We start from the raw sequence: 20098 nt of genomic DNA, 5'->3' as shown, positions 1-20098 counted from the left end.
AGCAAATGAGCTGTGAAGCAGTGCAGGGAAGAACAATGCATGCATCTGGAGAGCAATGCATGCATCTGGAGAGCAATGCATGCATCTGGAGAGCAATGCATGCATCTGGAGAGCAATGCATGCATCTGGAGAGCACAAAGGTCACAGGGACAGACCTGTGCCATCACATGAGATACTGTTCAACAGGATCCTGCTTTCACTTAATAGTCTGTCATCATCTTGAGATCCTCAGCTCCTTTTGAACAGGAAGCCCTCTCACTCTCATTTTAGACCAGGTATATTCTAGCAGCACCAACCTCAATACCTTGAGACAGGGTTTCTCAGTGAACTAGAAGTGCGATGTTTTGGTTAGGCTGCCTGGCTAGTGGCCTCTTGAGGTCTGCCTGTTTCCATCCTCACAATGCTTCGGTTACATGCATGCATGGCCATGCCTGTACTTTTATACGGGTGCTTGGGATTTGGACTCAAGTCTTCATGTTTGCAAAGCAAGTGCTACTACATACTAAGGCATGTTGCCAATTGTCTTCTAAGCTGTTATAATACTTTATGTATAATATTACCCTGGCCCAGAGCAACTTGAGACTCTAATAGTTTGTTTATGTATCTGCTTCCCTCATTGAACTGTGAGTGGCTTGAGGTAAGGGTTACATTCCTGAATCCAAGCTGCTAGCACAGTACCTAACATAGCAGTTGCTTAGTAAACATCTAAAGAATGACTAATGGAGTTCACAAGCATCCTTATCTTCTTCTTTGTCTTCTGCCAGTATGCCTGTCCAGGCTCCTATTGTTTTATCACAATAGCCTCCTGATTAATTTTCAACATTTCCTTCTCCAACTCATCTGAACACTTCCTTTCCTCAGTGATATGGCTTTCTAAAATGAGAGTCACAGTACCCCCTACTGCTAAATCACTATGAGGCCTCCCTGTCTGCAGAGCAAGTACCCCAGTAACCTCCACAAGAATAGGCCTTTTGCAGCCACACTCTCCACTTTCTGCCATGTAAGACTAGGCACCTTCAAGAGCCCTGTTCATGCCTGTAACCCAAGCATCAGGGGAATGGAGACACATAGACCACAAGAGGCCAGTGGTCAAGCAGCCTAGCCAAAATAGCACACCTCTAGTTCACTGAAAAAAAAAACCCTGTCTCAAGGCAGGTTTGAAGGTGATAGAATAAGGCACCTAATGTCCTGCTCTGGCCTGCACACACACACACACACACACACACACACACACACACACACACACACTCATTAAGGGCCTCAAGGCAGGGTACCTAACCAGGATTAAATAAATCAGAGAAGCACCATCTAGACTGCACCTTGAAACGGGACTAGAACTCTACCTGATGAGCAAGGTGGAGAACAACACCCCCAGGAAGAGACAACCAAATAGCAAAAGCTACTGAAACAAACCTGTGAACCAGATCACTGTATTGTAGGCTGCGGATCATAGCCCTCATCTGGTAAAGCTCAAGTGGGTAAAAAAAGACAACTAACCAGAGAATAACAAGATAACATACCAAAGGCAATGATATGGAGGAATTTGGAGGAGAGAAAGCTAACTCAGATTGGGGTGGTGGATCGGGGAAGTGTCTTCCACAAAAGAATATGTGCTGTGGATGAGAAAGTGTCAGCTAGGTAAAGGGAGGCAGGGAAGTAAAGGCAAGGCGTTGTATGTGATGTGTGCCTATATGCATGACTCTAAGGCAATTCTTAATTGTACAGCATGATTAAATTCCAGAATGACTGAGGAGAGCACAGGAAGATTTGACCAGGGAAAGAGACCTTAAGTGCCAAGTTATGGAGTTCGGACTTCATACTTATAGTAGCTCTCGGCTTTCATTCACCATTATAATCACCTGAAAAGCTTTAAAATATTGATGACTGGATCCTACAACCAGGAACTCTGATTTAATTTGTCTGCAGGGAAGGCATTGGAATTTTTTAAAGCCTTTCCAGTTTGTTCTAGCGTGCAGGCACAACTTCAGGAAGCCAAGTTCTCAATCTGAGTACTTATGAAAATCACCTAGAGGGTTTGTTAAATACAGGTCAGAGGTGGACACTCCCTATATCTGATTCAGTAACTCAGACAAGTTGTCAGTATCACTGGTGCTCTTGTTCCTAAGAACCTCACTCTGAGAGCCTCGAGTTTCAGATGTTGAAAATCCACTTACAAGGATTAAGTAGAAATGATCTTATTTGAGTATTTGAAAGCTCACTCAGATTCCTTTGGAGAGAATGCATACAGAGGGGAAGAAAGTGAGAGGGCTCATCAGATTCTGTGGTTGCCTTCACAAGACCCGCACAAGATCAAGCCAGTTGATACTCCAACATAGACTGGGGAGGAGCCAAGAAGGTCCCACTCCTAACAGTGGAGCTTTCGACAGGTTATGGCTTTTAGATGGCAGGGTCTTGATTAGCTTTCTTCAAGGATGTAGACCCTGGTAAGTTGCCTATGCTCCAGTGGATGGCCCTAAAACCATGCACATATGGGCATCACATCACTAATTGAACTCAGTAAATTATAGCACAAGGGGCCAGAGACGGGGGAGGAGGGAGGAGAATAAGGAGAAGGAAGAGGAGGGGAGAGATGAAATTGGAAGGAGGATGTTGTGGGAGTCTTGAAGGCATTAAAGTAGGGATCGGAAGGTTAATTTTCAGAAGGAAGCTATTTCAAGAAATGCTTGGGAAAGACCAATCTCTGAACAAAGGAAGTGGAATGGAGAAGATGGGTCCCATTCAGTGGATGTAGATTTGGCAGTGCAGAGATTAGTTGAATATAGAAGTAAGATAAGAGCAAGCATGAAAGACAAGCCTTGGTTTTCTTGCCTTAGATAATTGATAATCCCGGTTGTACTAGGCATGTTAAATATGAGGGCTGGTGACATAGCTCAGTGAGTAAAGGCATCTAATGTCAAGCCTGACAAGCTGAGATTGACCCCCAGGACCCACATCATAACTGAGTCCACAAGTTGTCCTCGTACTTTGACATGCATGTCATGTTATGTGTGCATGCATGCATGCGCAAACACCCACACACATAAATATATAAGTAAATAAATAAATAAATAAATAAATACATAAATAAATACATAAATAAATGTCTTTAAGAGTTTTGTTGTTGTTGTTGTTAAGTTAAATCTGTGCTGGGGCTATATAGTTCAGTCCATAGAGTGCTTACCCAGAATTTACAGTGCCCTGGGTTCAAGGCCCAGCAATGTATAAACTGGGCATGGTAGTGCACACTTATAATCCCAGCACTTAGGAAGTGGATTTAGATGAATCAGAAGTTCAAAGTTATCTTGTACTACCTAGCATTCTGAGGCCACCATGAGTTACATGAAATCTTGTCAGGAACAAAAGAAAGATAAAGGAAAGGAAAAGAAGGAAGGGAAGGTATGGTTGAGGGATCCAAGTCCTGTCAATTCTAAGGCAGGAGGATACTGAGATCCAGGCCAGCCTGGACCCTATGCCTCAAAAGCAAAGCATAGTGTGTTAGCTGGCAGGCTTAAATGGGCATAGAGGAGGAAAGCATTTCTACCCACATGGCTTTAGCAAGAATCTCAGACTTTAACAGACAACATTCTTTACTGTGTGTACCATGAGTTTTACTTCAACCATATTCAACATGGGAGTCCCATCCAAATGCATGCAAAGTAAAGGGAAATAGCAATTGCCCTGACAGGAAGATCAGACACCTGAGCCTTGGGTACAAAGCGTGCTATACCCCTAAATACGCTTATCCAATTATCTTTCCATCCATTCATTCCTTTGCATTTTAACAAAGTTGTAGAATGCTGTTGCCTAGAGAGGCGTTTTTATTTTTAAGTCAAGCAATCATTTTTTAGCTGGGTGTGGGTGGCTCATGCCTTTAATCCCAGCACTATGAAGACAGAAGTAGGTGGATCTTTGTGAATTTGAGACCAGCCCAGTTTGCAGAGTTCTAGGGCTGTCCAGTTCTGGTGAGTTCTAGGCCATCCAGAGCTAAAGAGTGAGACCCTGTCTACAAAAACAAGCCAATGGAAAGTTATGTTTCACATCCACGTGAAAAATTTAAAACATGCTCTTATATAACTAATGAAACAAGCACAGCGAACAGGACAGCTTGCAAAGGAATTCATTCTGCATGGATAAAAAATGAACAAAAACTGAACAATTTTCCAGTGTATTATCTTTGTGACTATTTCTAAGTCTCCTCCATGGGCAAGTAGACTGCTAGGAATCAGCAAGACCCACAGGAGTGATGGATGAGATAATTGTGCATCAGGGTAAACAGATAACTTTCATCCTGGGACTTTCATCCAAGTGGACACATGATAAAAGGAAGAAGAGTTAGTTAATGGGATAGGAGGTGCAGGGCTGTCCGTTAGAGGCTATGCTGTGGTCGAATTGATGATTAATCATTTGAGACCCTTTTCTGGTGGGAGCACAAGCCCATACCACAGAGGGGAAAGCAAGTGAGTGAGCGAGCGAGAGGGAGAGAGAGAGAGAGAGAGAGAGAGAGAGAGACAGAGAGACAGAGAGACAGAGACAGAGACAGAGAGACAGAGAGAGATAGAGACAGAGACACACACGTATTCAGAGAGAGGGGTCTGAGACTGAGACTTAAGTTACATCATTAAAAAACTGCTATTCAAGAAACTCAAATTACTTCTATTCACAAGTCATACTACAGTAAAAAGTGCTTTTATGAGCTCCTTTATGGTAGATGCCATGTAATCTCTGAGTGTATGTCTCTGTCTCTGTCTCTGTTTCTCTCTCTCTCTGTCTCTCTCTCTGTCTCTGTCTCTGTCTCTGTCTCTGTCTCTCTCTCTCTCTCTCTCTCTCTGTGTGTGTGTGTGTGTGTGTGTGTGTGTGTGTGTGTGTGTGTGTTTTGATGTCTAGCATAGGGGCTGACAGAGTATTCGGTAAATGTTTATTAAAGTGAAGTTAATTAATACATATGTCCTTTCATCCATCTGCTTTTTTCTTCAACAGACATTCATTACATGTAGGAATTAATAGCTCTGGCCCTAGAAATCCAGGCATTGGGTTTCAAATTACAACTCTAACTAGCTGAATCCACCTGGAAAAATAATGAATCTTTCTAAGCCTCATACCTACATTAAACGGGGGAAATTTGCACATTGTTGAGTAAGGATTTGGTAATTAGTAGGTGCTCATTAAATGGCAACTCGTCCTTGTGTGTATGAGAGCTAGGCTTCTCAAGTAACTGGGTCATTACAAGAAGCACCAAATGTCGAGAAATGACAAGGCTTTTTGGCCAAAGCTGGTTTTCACCAACATGGTTATCGATGTCCTCAGCTAGCACTTCACTGCCCTAGGCCTGCCATTTTTGGCGCCCCCCTGTGACAGTCCAAGCTGACTCTAGTGGGGTGGGGAGGGCTTGCTTTCTATAGAAACCTGAAAAAATGTGGAACTAGGAGGTAGAGAAGGAAGGAAAAAGACAGAGAAAATACAGGCAACTACTAATGTACAACCCCTACACCATAGGCAACTAATGGGCATTTTCCTTCTCTTTTTCCTGTCAGTGAGATTTTATTGTGGTGGTTTGGTTGACTACTTGAGTGAGTTTTCTGGGGGATTGTTGTTCTTGTTGTTGTTTTCTGTGATTTATATGGAGTTTTGTTTTGTTTTGTTTTGTTTTTCTAAGACAGTCTTCCTCCATAGTCCCGGCTGGGTTGGCAACACACTATGTAAGCTGTCCTCAGACTTGGAGGAGTTTTTTGGTCTCTGCCTCCTGAGCGCCTCTTTCAAACCTGTCAGAGTCCTTGTCTACACATATCCTGCTATACACACAACACCAAGGTCATGCTTGGCTTTTAGATCAAGCACATTGTAATAAGTTCAAGTTTGTGTTTCCAATGCCTGTCTTCCTCCAAGCTCTATGACCCACTTGAGAGCAAAAGCAACAATAGCATGGTTAGCTGATGTGTGCCCAGCACACGGTTGGCAGAATGGTCAGCTATATTGGCCACTAACCTACCCAAGTTGCCAGTGTCCCCCATCTTACATGGCACATGACAAGCAGTATAGGCGAAAGGATGGGTGAGATAAGGGCGAAGAGAAAAAAGGAATGAAGGAGACAGAAAAGAAGAGATGAATGGGGAAGAGGAGAGAATAGGAAGATGAGAGGAGGAGAAGAAAGAGAAATAGACGAGAAAGGGGATGGGAGGGGGAGGAAGGAGACAGAAGGAGAAAGGAAAAGAGCAAATGGAGAGGAGGGAGAGAAGGAGAGGAGGGGGAGGAGAGGGAAATGAGAGCGAGAGGAGAACAGTGACAACACCATAGGGAAATCCCCCCACAGATGAATGTTGTCCTCAAGGAAAATGCACTGCATGGAGAAAATGTAGTGTAATTGAGGCAGAAAAACCCAGGTTTGAATCTCAGCTCTCCATTTGTGAACTGTGTGACTGTGTATTATGCTTTCTGGGCCTCAGTGTTTTCATTGTAAAATTAAGATAATGATAGTACCCATCTCACAACTCTGGTGAGGATAGCATAAGATACGGCGTAGAAAGTATACCATAGCGCAGCACTTCATCTGTAATAAGGGACTCAGAAAAGCTATTTGATGTGTTAATGCATGGGTATTTTCCGTAAAATGGCATGAAAGAAACTACAGACTACCTTTAGCATCTGCATTAAATCTGGAAAAGGAATATGTAATTCCCAATAAAATTTGGTTCGGTAAACCAGTTATGGTGGTACATACCTGTAGTTACCAACCTGAGGAGGTAGAGGCAGAAGCTCAAAGTCATCCTCAACTACATAGTGAATTATGTAGCATAATAAAGTCAGCATGGGCTACATGGGACTCTGTATTTTTAAAAAAAATGGTCCCAGAAGCAAATATAATAGTACACTTCTATAATCCAAGCATTTGGTGGAAGAGGCAGCAGAATTATGAGTTCAAGATCAGCCTGACCACATGCAAAAGATGCTATTGACATTAATAGTAACAAATAAATAGAGCTAGGTCTGCAATTAAGCTCCTGTTTCTTAGCATATAACATCTAACATTGAAAACGACAGAAATTTGTTGGCTTCAATTCTCGGCTTGACAAGAAACGACCATTCACAGTAAGTGCATAGAAAGAGGCCTGCTTTGCCCATCATAGCTGCATCGCTCATTGACCTGAGAGTCTCCTAGATTGTGAAGGAGTGTTACAAAGACAAGCACAAGTGAGAGTACAGAGTAGCTCCTTGTATCTACTCCTTCCCTACCCTCCTCACTAGCAAGGAGACTCAAGCAAAGGGATCAGTACCAAATCCACAAAAGAAAAAAAAAAAACAGCCAATGTGCTTGACAACTGACCCTGGTAGCAAACTAGACTGATCCTGTATCCTTGGCCTTGTGGCCTTCCCAGGCCAGCAAAGCTCTCAGACTGACCAACTGACCCTGGCAGGAAAGTCTGTTGTCACCATATCACCACACATCTGTTCTCTTTGACCATATAGGGAACACACTTTGGTGAGGTGGCATAAGGGTAAAACCAAGGCTGCAAAACTCTGTCTTTTCTTCTCTTCTGTGCTTTCCCGCTACCCTATTCTTGTTTGGACATGTACCTCTATATCAGTCAAGATTCCTGTGTTACCCGTCTCAATGTGTGTGTGTGTGTGTGTGTGTGTGTATGTGTGTGTGTGTGTGTGTGTGTGTGTGTGTGTGTGTGTGTGGTCTGTGTCTGTGTCTCTGTTTGTGTGTGTCTCCGTCTGTATTTTTGGGTTGGCCATCTGCCAAAGTTGTTAAACAACATTTTCAAAGAGCAGGTGAGTTATCTTCCCTACTATCTAAACTCCCTGCAACTTAAAGCAATCAGAAACCCCTTAAAATATATAAGAGTTTCTGGCTCTTCCCAATTAAAACATGAATAAAAAGTTTTTGGTAGCAAACATGGCTGTCCTTTTCAAAGGAGAACTACCCACGTGTAGTAGCCACTTTTAGGAAAACTGAGAAGTGACCTGGAGGTTACATTTCTGATGACTAAACCACTGTGTTCTTTGTAATCGATTGTTTGCTAAGTTGCACTGTCGTCATGGGCGTGAAACATCTGTTTTTTACCAGAATATGGGTGATTTGTTCACAACTGGGAAAGGGAAAGTAAATATAGCTTTGCTTCCTAGTCTTATATTTGGCCCCAACATGCAAATTCCTGTCTGCAAACTTATTATGTGCCAGGATTTGATAGGTTAATGTCAGCACCTGGCAGATGTCCACGTGTGGTTATAGTGAGTGTGTTACAGCGACAGGTAATGATAACAGAAGGCTGCCAGAGAAGAACGCCCAACTTGTCTGAGGGGCAAATGACCTAGGTTGCCAATCAGCGATGTTAACAGGCCCTGATCCAGGCCACTATTGGAAATACAGAGAACAGAGCCAGGAGCAGTCTGGACAGGGCAAAGGAGTTGACAGCTACCATTTATTGAGCACTTACTCGATGCCAGGCGCTATGCCAGGTCTGGCTGTGTTTTCTTATTTGCTCCTAGCAGAAACCCCATTTTACAGAAAGGGAAACTACAGCCAGAAAGGAAAGACAGATCCAAAGCAGAAACCAGGAACACAACTAAGTCCAAATACTTTGAAGGCAAAGTGGTTGGAGTCAATTGCCAACAAACATTCAGGAATGCGAGCTCTTTAGAACTATGGTGACTAGGACTTGGAGATTTGCTTCTGAGCTACTCCATCCTTTTGGCAAAGTTGCTTTATCAAGCCAGCTCTGGCTGTCACACCTCAAGGTGGCTGGCAAGGATACAATGCTGGCTTGGCAAATAGTGAGGCCGGAAGGGGAATGGACAGGTGCCTACCATAGATTCCTTTAAAGAGTACCTTAATGGCCACATGCCCTAAAATTCCAGCTAGCACAGCGGTAGGAGAGAGTAACCGATGCGTTGCAATAAGAAAGATAGCATCCAAACCTGGACTCCGTTTATGCTTCTAGAATCCAAACTAATAATGTCCCTATTTAGAAGGATAACGTTGCATGGCTACTTGCTGATAAGCACAAATATTCTTGACTGGCTCAAGTTTCACAGCCCCTACAACGAGGTGTAGGCTCTGCTGACACTAGCGCTCACGAGAAGGCACAGCTGAACCCTGATGCATGCATGACCCATCTGCCGAGAATCTTGTCCCACAAGCATCAACACTGTCTGTTCTTGAGCCAGCACTGTCCTTGGCCCCCAGTCAGCAGTTAAAGGACAAACAACACTGGCTTCCAGCCTTCGGTCACTAGAAGGCCTGGCTCCTTTGCACATGAAAAGCAAAGCCTCTTTTCCTTTCAGGCAGGAATTTGGGCTCGGGGCATGAAAGTTAAGTCCAATCCTGCTTGGGCTTTTGAAGCGTGAGGAGGTGTTGCAAAGGTGTCTGCAAGCAAGCATCCTGAGATTCACTCACAGTGGCTGGGCTATTTAGCAAAGTCTGAGGTGCTGGGGGAGCACCTCAAACACTGACAGAGTTGCATTCCCAGCTGTGTTCAATGAACAGCATATCATGATTGCCTTTTCAGAAAAATATCAGTGACATAATCCTAACGGGCTCACAGCCCTCTCGCTAGTGTAATAAAACAATGACCCAATTATTTCTGAGAGCCGAAGCAGCAGATACGACGACTGGGTGTGTCGTTCAGAGCCCTGTGTGTGATGGATGGGGCACAGTAGGGCAGCTAACTGTGGGCTGGGATTGGAAACCTGCCTCCCCAGCCAAAACTCCTGCCATTCATCTGGCCTGGGGGTGGGGATGGGGGTGGGTAAAACCATTCAGTATGAAAGTTCCCACTTGTTCTCACGACGGAGGCACAGCACTGATTGAAGCAAATTCTGTTTTAAAAGCCAGCCAGTTTGTGGGTATTTGTTTATTTATACCTCCCCCTCTCTCTGCCACCCCACACCCTGCATCGTTCTGCAAAGGATTTGAGATAGGATTTGAACACTGAAAGTTTGTTTAAGTCCTAAACAGGTCCGGCCACTTTTTAGACTGACGACAAAATGAAATCCTTTGGATCAAGCACTGTGCTCTTAAAACACAGGTTGGCCCAGTAAGAACTGGTGCTCCTTGTACCCTGTGGTTAGAGAGACTCCTTCCACCAGACCACTCTGGTCCCCAGTGTTACCCTGCACCAGTGAAATAAACATAAGTCTATAACGCTAAAGCCAGAAGAAAAGAAGGTAACAGCGATCCACTCACTCCCTGATGAGTTTTCATTCCATCTACAAATATTGACGAGACCTATTCTGGAACAAGTTTAGGGAAACTGGAAGAAATCTCAGTCGCTGTACTTGAGAAGCTCCAAGTCCACGGGAAGGACAGCCAGGTAAAAAACATTGCAATCAAAGACAAGGGAACTTAGTGGTATATTGCATGCCCAATGTGCGCAAGGCCTGGGGTGCCACCCCTACCACAGAAAGAAACAAAGAATCCTGCTCACACTGTTGGAGACACACTCTCTGGGGTGGTATGGGGGCTTCAAGTGGTGTGGATAATTTAATTCACACACTGTTCTGACTGCCTCAAGTTCAACTTTTGGGTTTGCCTCTCTATAACTACGTGGCCTTAGGCACTCTGCTTCTCCCCTCCGAGCCTCAATTCCCTCATCTGTTAAATGGGGCTAATAATAGGAACTGACGTGGCTGGGTTATTATGAGGATTAAATGAGATAATCGGTACAGAAACTGAGAACAGTTCCTGGCACACATTAAACACCCAATAAAAACAAGTTAGCTTTTTATGCTTTTTATTCCTTTTGTTTAATTTCATAAGACTGTGTCTAGGGATGAGACTCTAAGGACTGGTTTCTAAAACAGAATTGTTTTCAACAAACTCCTCCCTTTCAGCCCTACTTTTTTTTTTCTTTCATACGGAATGACACAGATCTGCCATGATCTTTCCCTCAGCAACCATATGTCTGGCAAGAATCTCAGGGAGAAAATATTTCCCAGATGGTTTTGTTTATGTCAGCCTACTATGTGCCAAACACCACTCTGGATGAGAGGGGGCACATTGCTAAGCCATGGAGACAAGGCCCCTGGCCTCTTAGAGTTTTCATTCCAAATGGGTGAAACATACAATAAGCAGAAAATATAAACAGCAAAATACCCAGAGAGATAACAAGGAATATTAAGAAGGGACTGAGATAACTAACTATTGTTAGCAAGAAGAAAAAAAAGCCTCATCTTCACAGTAACATTAAAAAGTTGAGAACCAAAGGTTAAAATGAAGCCTCCCGTGCCAGAAGCAAGAGCAAAGGCAATCCAGGCAGAAGCAGTATGCACAAAGGCCCTGGGGCAGGAAAAGACATTGGGCGTGTTCCAGAAGCTAAGCGAAAGACCAGTGTCACTGAGATATAGGTTCCTTGCAGGGAGGTTAAAAAAAAAAAAAGCAAGACTGCATGCATATTGAAGCTGAGAAAGCCAGGAAAGATTAATGGACTTACCCACAATGCCTCGCACACAGTAGGCACTCCATATGCTGCAGACTGCTCAGTCAGTAGGGCGGGGCTGAGGCCCTTTGCCTTCCAAATTCAGACTGAGATTTCCCACCAGAACTAGGAATCAGCTACCCAGGGAGACTGAAACATAGTCTTTTTTTTTCTTTCTTTTTTTTTTTTTTTTTGGTGGTGGTGGTGGTGGTGAGTCATAGGCAATGCGCATTAGAGTGTGGGGTCGAGTGGCCCCAGCTGCTGCCTGTGTGTAAGGGGCGGGGGTGGGCTCGAGCCGTGGCTGAAGCTTTTTAGCATGTTTATGATGAGCTGAAAGCACTCACTGCTTAATTTAAAATACCGCTCACACATACACATACAATTCAGCAGCTGGGGGAGCTGCCAGGAATTGAGGCTAAGTGTAGAAAATTGGAGGGATCAGGAATATCAGGTACCTATTTCCCAGCTCCCAGGGGCTCTCTGTGATCCCACATAGTCTCATCTTCTGAAACAAACTCCTGAACATCAAGACATAGATGGGGACAGAAGCAGTTTTGGAAAACAGAGACCTCGGCAGAACCTTTCAGGCTAGCCACACTTGTGGCCCCACCCGGTCTTCAGCTCGCCTTTCTTCCTCTGCATCCACGCCTTGTAGCCCAAACCCACCCCCTCGGAGAAGCCTCCTCCTCTAGGCACCTCCCAGCTCTCCTTGAAATCTGACAGTTGGGAAACACTCATTTGGTCCAGATTGCGGACTGCCTGGGCTGGCTGCTGCTCTTTCCGGGGTGTGTATCTTGTCTCCCCTACCACACGGGGGCCCCCATCACATGCTCAAAGACTGAGGATTCTTTTGTGTTTCTAGCTTCTCTCGTGTACACAGAGAGAGACTAGTGTACAATTGCTCATCTGTTGCATGACTGTGTGTCCTCTGAAAAACCTTTCCCGATTGAGCGTGATTTTCATCTTGACAAAGGGATGGACAATACCTGGGGGGCACCTTCTACACACAAGGTAGCCCAGGGACAAAGTACCCTGTCAATCACCATGCTATGTGCTGATCATCGTAAGTCTCCTGCTCATAACATTCCTTCTGACCAGAAAACATTCTGTGCCAACACTACCTATACAAACATCTCTCCGCCCATAGAAGCCAAAGCCAAACGCTCTGCTCTCCCAGCTGAGCCCTGAGCATCCTTCCTCCCTTCTATGGCTTTTGAGATACACGCTGATGAACTAGAGTAGCCCCACTTCCAATCTCAGCTCCATCCCTTCCCAAAGCAGCATCCATTTTCTGCAAAAGAGAATGCCAACAACAGCCTCAATGGGCCACGTGACCCAAGAAATAACAGCCTTCTTAGCCCAAGACAGGACCTCCAGAGTACATAAAATACTTATTGCCATCTTCATTGTTTCGGAAGGAGGGAACTGGAGCAGTTAAGAATGTGAACTTGAGGGGTTGAGGATTTAGCTCAGTGGTAAAGCAAGCACAAGGCCCTGGGTTCGGTCCCCAGCTCCGGAAAAAAAAAGAAAAAAACAAAAGAATGTGAACTTGAGAAGCAGTCTCATCTAGGTTCCAGGGCTGGTGTGGTCACTTCCTAACTGTGTGACCTTGGGCCAGTCATTTCCTCTCAGAGGCCCACGTCCCTCACCTGTAAAGTTGAAGTAACCAGAGCCCCTCCCCATCATGGAACATATTGGGAAGGGTTCAAAGATTAAAATGGACGAAAGGCAAGTTGGTCACATTAAAGTCGTTCACGGGTCCACACAGCTGTAGAACCCAGCAAACTCCTTTAAGGGCACAGACAAGATTTGACTTTATCTTCGATTCTCTGCTGCCTCACTGAGCCCAGACCCTCTGCAGCTGGCAGGCCTACAATAAATCATTGTCGAATTGAATTGAAAACCCAAACCAGATGTGCCTCCTCCCCTGTCAAATGAAGCTTTCAAGCGGGTGGGCTGGGCCTGCTACCCCTCCACTCCCCCTCCTTCCAGCTGAGCTGCCACCATTGTCTAGGCTTGGCTCTAGGGAGCAAGACTGTGACAGAGCCAGTTGAGAGAGGTAGGGGTGAGAAGTGTGAGCAGTGGGGTAGGGAAGGACACACTCCCTGTGCCTCTTACACAAATTACCTTGGAAGGGCATTATCTTGGTGTCTCTATTGAACGAAAAGAGGCTACACCCCAAAAGCCCTGCAGGAGGAGCACGGCAAGCAGCAAACGAAGCCTGCCTTACCTTTAAAACACTGAAAATCACACCAGTTCACTCCATGAAGGTGAAAGGCCTCTTCTTCATCTATGGAGCCGAGAGCCTAGGGTTTTGAGAGGCTCAGCTCTGAAATCCTAACACTACAGTTCAAATCCAAGCCCAGCACCTATTCACAGAAGCTGCCTCCAAGGCTGCTCTGGCGTCAAGACAAAAGACAGCATTTACCATCCCCCACCACCACCGCTCTGCAAGACCCCTGGTTGCAGGATATCGGCTGGGGATTTGTGTTGGAGGAGAACCTACTTGATGCAACACAGGATCAAGTTTAAGAACCAGATCCTAGAACACAGCAAACTAGATGGTGACTCTGGCTTTGTCACATGCTAGCTTTCCTGATCCCTAACAAGTGGCTTAACCTCTCTGCCTCTGTGATCGCACCTCTCACATGGAATTAATAATAGTACTTCTCACAGGCTTTAAGGACTAAATGAACTAGTGTTTATAAAGCCCTGGCCATATGCACAGCACATGGGAAACACTAAACTGTTTGTTAACTAAAAAGATAAATACATATCCCAGTTCCTCTACGGGTATATTAATGGAAAGACAGGGTTGCCAAATGGTTAGAGATAGCCAGCTGAGCTTGCTTTTGAACCCTGGTCTCAAAATTTCCAAGTAAAATATGAAGCTCAGTTTTACTGTCTCTAAAATGGGGCTAAGGAGAATCGCTTGGAGAAACATCATTCTGGAGTTTAAATGAGATATCTCCACATTCCCGAGTGAGCACAGTGACAGAAGCGCCATGTGGGGTGAGGAAGTGCCCAATAACATTAGAGCATTCATCATCTGAATCTTTAGGAACATTACCTTCCACCCCGATTTTTTTTCCCTTTTCTTCTGGGTTAACTCATGGCATAGAGCTTTGGAAATCCGGCTACAGTAAATGAACAATTTCATCATTTTGCCAATGAAATTCCTAAACATGCTACTCAAGAGCCAGAAGGAGGAACATCTCAGTCACCTCTGTACCAACCAAGTATGGGCAGTTTGTTTCCTGTTTAGCAGACCTGACCACCACCACCACCACCACCACCACCACCACCACCACCACCACCACCACCACCACCACCACCTCCACCCCAGCAGCAGAAGTCACTCCGCAATGTAAAATTGAAGGAATGAATGTTTTACTGCAAACAAAAACCATCTTTGTTTGCTGCCCAACTTTAGGGAAGGAAAAAAAAAACCTCAACCCAGGAGCTTGGAAAATTCTTGAAAGTTCTCATTTTATTCCAGCAAATGCAACAAAATTGCAAGGTTTCTGGCCATGTGAACCTGAATCAGGATGAGCCACCCCTACCCACTTGTCTCCCCACAGCACCCAGAACCCAGGAGGAGGGTCCAGTGGGCATCAATACATGTGGACTGTCGATCCCTCCATGACAGCCCCAGACTCCTGTTCTATGATGTCAGCCACTTTGCCAAAGCATTCACAAAGTCGTGCTAAAGAACATTTTGCAAACAGGGAAGGAAAGAAAAAAAAGCGTCCATCAACTCACCATGCTAACACAACTCTTAATTTGTGTGGAAACTTCTCCTCCCGTCTTTAGCCACGTGCAGACATATTTTTACAGCACTGTAGTCATAAGGAAAAACTGCAGCAGCTCCAGCCAAGAGTCAGATACCATACAGCTCATGTCACTAAACTTTCCAAGTGAGGGCTTTCTCCTCCCTCGTTCACCCCATTCATTCAGTCAATCAGTCAGTCGTCAACAAACCTGGGTTTTAAGCAGAGCCTTGTACTATGCCCTGGAGAGTACTGGGTTAACAAAGGCACATTTCCCACCTTTAAGCTGCTCCCTGTTTATTGAAGGAAACAAGAAAAGTCAGCAGGAAATGATAGGATGCTGGAATCAGTGTGTAAATACCGCAAAAAAAAGCACAGAAGAGGTGCATTTAAGGGAGACAGGAAAGGAGGACCGAAGACTGGAAAGTAATCCTGTTTTAGGCAGGTGGCGATGGCTGTAGTAAGAAAGGAACAACGTGGCAATGAAACCATTAAGATCAAAGATTTCTTGGTTATTGGGAAGGCTGGGCAATGCTTTGGAAGGGCGGGAAGCAAAGTAAGAGCGCAGGCAGATGCTCATTTTAGGAAGGTGGTCCTAGCAATAGGCTCGAAGCCAGACTGGACGGTGTGAGATAGTTAACAGTTAATGAGGGACTCATCACAGTGATCTCTCAAGATGAGGGGGGGCTTCTAAACTGACGGTGTGGCCTCTCCACTTACAAACCATGTCCCCCGAGCAAGCGCTTCAGCTCTCTATGCCTCCATCTCCCCCTCTGTACAGAAAGAATCACAGCAGCACCGCTCTTTGTGGAGCTGCTGGGAGGATTGCTCTGAGATGCTGCAGGCAAACACCTGGCCCAGAGCCTTGTCACAGGAGACACTCAATCCATGGCACTATTATTTCCCTTCACCCTCTGTCCTTCTCATCCTTCCTTAAAGGCTGCTACAATGTTAAGTATGAAAGTGGCTGAGAGAGGACCATCTCACTCCAGAGGGCAGTGGAGAAAGTTTGAAAATGCCATCGTCAGGACAGCTACTGAGGATTCTTTAAATGAGGGCTCCACAGAGATTGGAAACCGACTTCCTAGCGGGACTAATTACAAAGTGATCCAGCTTCCTCTGGAGAGGAGGAGACTGTCAATTCAATTTATCCAGACTTTGGATTTTGCCTAGTGGATGTGACGAGGGAGTTGTCAATAGAGGCAAAATCTTGAAGTCCATGCTCCTTGAGTTAGGCTAACGCACGCAGCCTCTGATCTAATTTCTGCCGCAACCTGACTGTTGGACTTTAGGTAAGTCACTCAACCTCTCTGATCCCCTCATTTTATAAAGGACAACAGTAGCCGTCTCATACAATTACCGTGAGAATGGCATTAAAATAGAAAAGAGATGCCATCATAGGCTTATAATGTGTCTGACACACACATATTCATTGCTACTCTTATCTTGGGTGGTTTTGGAGAATGAGAGGGGAAGCAAGTAAGGTAAAGGGAGTTGATGGAATGGGAACATGGATGGAGGAGCTTCGAAAGCCTGGCAAACCTCCTGAGGTAATGAGAGGAGCCTTGAGGTCAGCAGGCAGGATGTGGATGGAGGAGGTTCTGGCTGATGATGAAGCATGGTAAGGCTACGAGGGAGGTGTGACCCGCACATGGACCATGGACGTTAAACTCACCAATATTGATGTCAGGACTTGGGGTGGAGAAGAAGACAGTAAGCCAGATGTTGAACTCTTCCTTGAATGTGGGAGTGGGGGTTGACCAAAAAGAAGAACCGACGAGGAGAGAAGAGGGTGCTGTAGCCAGATGGCATTGGAAAGAGGAGTTCTTGGCGGAGGATGGAGGACTAAACGGTCTGGTCTGGAAGCAGACAGGGGAAGCTGGAGCACAGACCCCACCTCCCAGCCCCAGGGTGCCTGTAGTGGAGGAGTGCGGAAAGTGGCCACTAGAGGGCACTGCCGGCAAAGCCGTGAACTCTGCAGCGCGACTCAGGTTTCAGCACTTCAGAAGGGGAGGCAGACTAAAGACTGTTGTGTGGGAAAGTTTACCATGAGTAAACAGGGAATTGTTAGTTGTTGGGTGGCACTTCTAGAGGACGCTGAGAGGAGTGAGAAGGGGCAGTTGGGAGGAATTCGATGAGTCGGGGATGCAGTGGGAGGATGGAGGGAAGAGGCGCGCCAAGGACAAGAAGGCTTAGCACTTGGGCTATAGCCAAGGACAGGGGGATGTGAAGCCTGGTGGGATTAACTGTCCTTGCAGTTATAAATGGAGATTTTGTCCCCCTCTTTACATCTTTTGTTTATTATAAAACTAACGCGTGCTTGTCTCAAAGGAGTCTAATCATTACTAAGGTGAAAATCTATCTCCTGCAGCCTGTTTGCCAAAACCAAATGCTGTTCAAGCAGTACCCTTAACAGAAGTCATAGCCTACAGTGGGATTTTGTCATAATGCTATATTGAGCATCTCTGCATATGAATGTACAAAGATCAACCTTGTCCTTATTTGGGGGTATGCTGTCATTGTCACCAATCGTAGTCTAACTAGAATAGACATGGGTAGCAACTATTACCTCTCTGTGCCAGTTGTCACCTGAGCATTTCCTGTGTTCATTGTCTCATTAGCTTTTCATAACTTCGTCGTGGAGATTTTGCCAATTTCCCTGTTTTGGTGGTGAGAAAATCAAGATGTGTTTAGAAACTTCTTTGATACCACAGAACTCATAAAGGCAGCATGATAACAAAGCCCACGTATATATTCATATATATTTTATATATGAATGTGTGGTATGTGTGTGTACATGTTCATGCATGTGTACCACAGCACATGTGTGGCAGTCACTGAACAACCTAGGGTGTCTGTCCTTACCTACCACCTTGAGACAGGGTCTCTTGGATTTTTGTTTGTTTGTTTGTTTGTTTGTTTGTTTCTGCTGTGTATGCCAGGCTAGCACCCTGTGAGCTTTCAGGGAGTCTCAGGTCCCATCTTCCCAACTCTTCTCAATGCTGGAGAACTAAGATCACAGACACATACATTGCCACATCTGGCTTTACATGGGCTCTGGAGATTCAGTCTTAGGACCATGTACTTGAATGGCAAGCACTAGACCTAAACCCAAGTTCTTACTTGGGATCATAGAAATGTTTATTACTGTGCTGTTTAGATGTGCTATGACGATTTAACCAAATCATTACTGAGGTCATTTTGGTTATTTCTTTTTATGGCTGTTTACAAGTATTATTTAAGTGAGCAATAGTTAACACAGAGAATTTTGACAGTATGACATTCCCATCTGCTGTCCAGAAGTCATTCTTATTCAGATGTGCACCACGCATGCGTGGGCGTGCTTGCTGTTACCACATCCTCACAAAACCTGGCCTTTTGTAACTTTTTTTTTTAATTTGGCCTATTTGAAAAAATGAAAATGGCATGACAATCACCTCGATGCTGTCTTAATTTGCATCTCTTAATTATGAGTGCTTTATGTACCTTTTCAAATGGCACAAGATTTGTTTTTGCTGTTTCTAATCGTCCTTTGAGTATACGGCTACCAGACTGCGTACCGCTATCGCACTGATCTACAGGAGCTCTCGCATCCATTCCCTCAACACTCCTTTAGCAAACACCAGGCGCTGCCCTAGCACGAGGACTATGGTAGTGGATCAGTGAACTCTCAGCCTTCATGAAGTCGATTTGAACGTATGGGAAGCAGAGAGCAAGCAAATAATCACCTCATGCAATTTCACATCACTGCAAATGTGCTAAAGCAAAGAGGGCACTTCTTGTAACAGGGCTCTCAAGAATAACACGGACAGTACTGACTCACCATAGTTTGCCTGTGGTGTTCAACAGGAACAGTGTGAACGTGATACACATTCTGCAGAAATTTAGAATCCATACTTCCAACTTTGAATGTGAAACCTTTTCTTGGGCTAGTGATGCACTGCTTCATGCTCCGTCACGGACAGAAGCAGCAGGTTTCCCAATGAGGTATATAGTGGGGAGCGGCACAGCTGGTACTCTCCAGTGAACTGGGTTGCTAAGCAATAACGCTCAGTATGGTAAGTATATCCACTGCATTTCCTCTTGACAGTGTGTTCAATTTATAAAGAGTTTAAGAGGCTATAACGCCATTATAACTTGCTATCCTTTGGTTTTTGACTTGGTCATACGAAAGGTGTAAATTTTCTTTTTAATTTCAGTACAATTGGAGGGGCGTTTATTTGGCTCACACTTCTAGATCATAGTCATCATCGCAGGAAGGCAGGACAGGGACTCAGACAGAACAGAAACATGGAGACAGGAGCTGATGCAGAGGCCATGGTGAGGTGCTGCTTACTGGCTTGCTTTTCGTGCCTTGCTCAGTCTGAGACCCCAGGACCATGAACCTAGGGAGGGCACCACCCCACCAAGGGCTGCGTCCTCTACCATTGGTCACTAATGAGATCTCATGGAGGCAGTTCCCCAACTGAGGCTCCTCCATCTTTGATGACTCTAGCTTGTGCCCAGTTGATATACAAAATCACGCAGGACAACTGACCCCTTGTCACCTTGACACACAAACACATCTCTATAAAGCCACATTTTCTTTTTTATTCATCCCCAAGAGCTCACATTAAAAACATGAAGAACTTAAAATCCCCACAATCTTTACAAATCCAAACACATTAAAAGTTTAGTCCCTATAGAATAGCCAATTTCTTTTAAAAAAATCCAAAGACTTTTAAAACTCAATCTCTTAATTGTGACTTCCAGTAAAATAAAAATAAATAAATAAACCAAATACTTTCTTACTTCAAGAGGGAAAAATCAGGGCACAGTCACAATCAAGTCAAAGCAAAACCAAATTTCAACACTTCAATGTCTGGGATCCACGCACGATCTTCTGGGCTCCCCCAAAGGGCTTGAGTCACTTCT

At 44.8% G+C, this 20098-nt stretch overlaps 1 protein-coding gene across 1 annotated transcript in view; it reads right to left on the bottom strand.

Moving 5' to 3' along the window:
- Rtl9 (retrotransposon Gag like 9) overlaps positions 1-17031 on the bottom strand; it is a 46385-nt gene extending 29354 nt beyond the window's left edge. Inside the window, exon 1 of the mRNA NM_001427818.1 lies at positions 16860-17031. The gene's annotated coding sequence lies outside the window, so the exon portion shown is untranslated. The remainder of the gene's footprint in view (positions 1-16859) is intronic.
- Between the last annotated feature and the right edge of the window lie 3067 nt (positions 17032-20098).

Source organism: Rattus norvegicus, chromosome X, assembly GCF_036323735.1.
Source record: "Rattus norvegicus strain BN/NHsdMcwi chromosome X, GRCr8, whole genome shotgun sequence".
NCBI lineage: Eukaryota > Metazoa > Chordata > Mammalia > Rodentia > Muridae > Rattus > Rattus norvegicus.
Note: the sequence above shows the minus strand (reverse complement) of the source record. Positions and strands in the feature narration are given on the sequence as shown.